This window comes from Vulpes vulpes, chromosome 4, assembly GCF_048418805.1.
Source record: "Vulpes vulpes isolate BD-2025 chromosome 4, VulVul3, whole genome shotgun sequence".
In the NCBI taxonomy this organism is placed as follows: Eukaryota; Metazoa; Chordata; class Mammalia; order Carnivora; family Canidae; genus Vulpes; species Vulpes vulpes.
In genome coordinates, this window is record NC_132783.1 from 90746178 (window position 1) to 90750393 (window position 4216).

Consider the following 4216-nt stretch of genomic DNA (forward strand, 5'->3'; position numbering starts at 1 on the left):
GCATATAATATGCATCATATTTTTTCTTTTAATATATTTTCACTATGATATATATTCAAAGATAGTATTTCTGTTTTCCATCATGCTTAGAAAAAGAAAATTATAGTGAGTAAATATCCCAGAAATGAGAGAAAGTTGCATGGTTTCATCTGTAAGGGTTTAATTAAGTTTTTTCTTAACTTCTACATTTAATTTTGTTTGTTTTTTTTTTAAGCCCCAAATCAGTATAGTTTTTATTGCATTCTTAAGGTATCACAAATAAGTCTGAAAAATCATCTGGCATCTTGCTGTTTCTTTTGCTGGACAACTCAGAGCTTATTCATCAGCCTGCTGAACTGTTCCATTTTCAGAAACATAGATACCACCCCAAAATTTTCTGATATCCTTGTTTTTAAGAGTTGTCGCTTGCTGAATCGAGGCAGCTGAGTTCGAAACAAGTTCAATGTCATTTCCTTCAAGAATTAACTCATCTGTTTGGGCTTGAGATACAGAACAAGCAACACCTGGCCCCATCCAAACCCTGTGAATGTATTTTTCACCTAAGAAATTTCGGATTTCAACAAGAGAAACATTCTCCTGAATAACAACATTGATGGGGAAGTGAGCATACACCGACCTCATCTTGTAACGGAAGCCCAGTGTCACGCCCTTGATCATGTTCTGAACGTGACTACAGATTGTGCAAATGGTAGCCAATTCTTTTCTATTTCCCCACCATTTGTCAACTTGGAGCCTCTTCTTCTTTCCTGGAAGACTGAGTTCTATGTTGATGTGATTGAAGTCCCTTCGCAGGGTTCCTCTAGGGCCCTTCACAATCACAGTGCATCCCTTCAGGGTGAGGTCGACATTTTCTGGAATGTCAACACTGATTGCTGAGAATGGTCTTCATTCTCCCAATAGATGCAGCAAAGAGACACTCTACACTTAATTTTGAATCTGTGTTCACTTTTCTTAAGTATCCCAAATATTGAGACAGATGATCTTATCCTTTTTCTTCCAAAATGATATCTAAACATGACACAATATTAAAAAATTACAGATTTTCCTTCTAAAAATTTATCTCAGTTGGAATTGGATAGAGCACAGTAACTCTATGAATGCTTAGGCTTATGGCATCAGCAAGGAGGAAGAGGTGTTAGCTACAAGGCTGCAGATGTAAGCCACAGCCTCGGTGATGGAAGAAATCTCTTCCTAGATGTGTAGTCTAACAAGTTTCATTTCTATCTTGGCTCTTTCTTTGTTTTAGCTTTGTCTCTTGTTCTAACTCATATATTTAATTCTCCATAAGCCAGTGATACTCATTGTGATTTCATCACAAACTTATGGACTCAAATATAGGAGCCCAATAGCATATTCTGGCATCTACATGTAACTCGTAGAAATTGGGATGCATGTAAAAAAGAAATGCAACATCACACTAAAAAGTAGTCTAGTTTTAAAAGCTGTGTGTGTGTGTGTGTGTGTGTGTGTGTGTGTGTTATAGTATCTTGCTCACATGCCAAGGGATTCATGTGAAGATGCTGAATATTCATTAAGGATTTTGTAGTACAAATAAAATAATATCAGATTTCCAATTTTAAAAAAGTCTTGGTGAACGTGACGTAGAGAGTATGAATTGGGGACAGATGATTCTAGTTGTTAACTATGAATAATAGTCAGTTTCGAAGTAAAAATTACACTGGACAATGTAAACAGGCAAAGAAAACTTTATTCAAGACCATTGCAATAAGAGGAGAGAGGGTTTTTTTTGCCTTTTTTTTTTTTTAATTAATGCACTAAGCAAAGGGAGTCCCAAGATGTAGGGACAGAGAGAAGTCTGTTTAAAGTTAGTCAAGCTGAGTGAGTCATTAAGAACATTTTGGTCATTAGTCATTAACTTTTATTATATTCCTGTAATTGTGCTAAATTATTTCTTCAATAATCCTATTAAATCTTCAAGCAACATTATAGAGAAAGCATATATTTATCCCCACTTATAGATAAAGGGACTAAATCTTATCAAGGTTAAGTCAATTGCACAAAGTCATTCAGCTGGTAAAGAGCACAGTTACAATTTCGAGTCATATCCATCTGTCCTTTGAAATCCATACTCTTCATTACTAAGATACATTGTCTCAAGATGTAAAGACCACTATGATACTATTGTTGTATGTAAGTTGAACAACAACAACAAAATCCTGAGGTCATGGCAATGAAGATGAAGAAGTAAGAAAAGATTTAATTTGGTACTTAGAGCCAATAAGTCTTAGTGATCATCTGTATGTAAAGATGAAGCCTGTATTCAACACTGGGTTTCTGAATTTCAAAAAATGAATAGCTCTCATGAAGACAGGAGAGATCTAAACAATAGTCTGAAATATCAGATGAATTAGGCTTGGGACAAGGTGAATCCATCTGTGAGGATTAAAAAGCCAAAGCAAAAAAGAGTAAGGGATGAAAATGTGGTACAGGCTCTACATAGACATAGAGTTGTAAATTGAAGCCATTAGGGTAGAAGCAATCATTCAGGAAGAGTGAGTAGTGAGAAGAAGACAGGATGAGAAAGGATATTTAATCAGGAACAAGAGATGCTTGAATTAGTCCGGTTAGCTCTGATGAAGGATGTTGTCAACTATGGGAAGTGCCATTGGTCTTAGAGAAACAGACATAATCTCAGTGACTGTGACTCCACATAAGGGGAGACTATAAAGTGTGACCCAGCTTTGCTCTAAGGAGGAAAATAAAGAACTTCTAGAGAAATTCAAATACATGTGCAGAAGAAAATCTATGCAAGATTACTGTTGCAACACTGTTTATATAAGAAAATTGACAAGAAAAAGAAAGAAAAAAAACCATATCTATTTACAGTGGAATAGGTTTTAAAACTTATGGTTTGATCATAGGGTGAAATATACATATTTTCAAATGAATGAACTAAATATGCACATATCAACTTCCCAGAAAAACATAAGGCATGAAATAAAGGGATATTACAAAATTATAAGCAGAGTTTTATAACATTTATGTATACACAAATGCACAATTAGACCCTACGTACATGCTCTAAATGGATGATTAACAAGCATCAAGATATGAATAGGAAGGACACACACATATAAATTGCCTATGAGATAGGAATCAAGAGAATGTTTGGGGAAAGTTAAAAGAACATTTGTATTTACAGATATTTCACTGCTGATAATAGGAAATTATTAATTCAGACAAAATCTGAGGCTGATGATAAAATGTTTGGAGGAAATTGACAAAGAAAGTTTACAAAGCATCACAAAGCTACCAAGACAATGAGGAATGACAGGGCAAAGATGGGATAATGAAAGTACAACAGATGATGGGGACTGAGAGAACTGTACCACTCAGAGCCACTCTTGCTCTGGAACCATTTCCCAATAAGGAAGAAGTGATAAAGAGGCAGAATTACAATTCTGGTAATGTGTGAAGCCAGAGAGGTAAAAGTCAGAATCCAGGGCCTGCCCCAGTTAGGAACACTGGTAAACACATCCCTCAATATGCTGGACGCAAGGGTGAACTGCATGAACTCTAGATGAACAACTGAGCTACATGTTCTTTACATCATGTTAACTATAAATTCTTAAAGTTAGATAAGTGGATCCAAATTGCTAGCATAATAAACACCCAAACACTTTCTCTGGAGGAAGATGTAGTCATTGTAGAGATTGAATTAATTTTGAAAATAATTTTTCAAATGCAATGTCCCCCAAAACTAAAGTTTCTCTGGGCATATGTGGAGACAAGTCATTGTGAGCAAGAAGCAACCTAAACAAAAAGACAGTTAAAACAGTTAATTTAGGGATGCCTGGGTAGCTCAGTGGTTGAGTCTGTCTTCAGCTCAGGGCATGATCCCAGAGTCTAGGGATGGAGTCCCACATCAGGCTCTTTGCATGGAACCTGCTTCTCCCTTTGCCTGTGTCTCTGCCTATCTCTCTTTCTCTCATGAATAAATAAATAAAATCTTAAAAAAAAAAAAACAATTAATTTACCAAATTATGAGATAGACTTAAAAATACTAGACTTTTCTTGTTCAAGGAAATTCAAGCCAATCCTATTATGAGGCAACAGGAAATAGTCAACAGGAAATAGTAATGTACCTTAAAGGAAAAAAAACTAAATAGAAATTTTAGAACTAAAAATAAATATTATAAGAATTCAATAAATAAGTTAATTCAGGAAGTAGCAAATGATGGCCTGTTGGTGAAAT

General features: G+C 35.3%; 1 pseudogene; it reads right to left on the bottom strand.

Moving 5' to 3' along the window:
* Nucleotides 1-220: 220 nt before the first annotated feature.
* Nucleotides 221-889, bottom strand: LOC112928451 (large ribosomal subunit protein uL6-like; annotated as a pseudogene).
* Between the last annotated feature and the right edge of the window lie 3327 nt (nt 890-4216).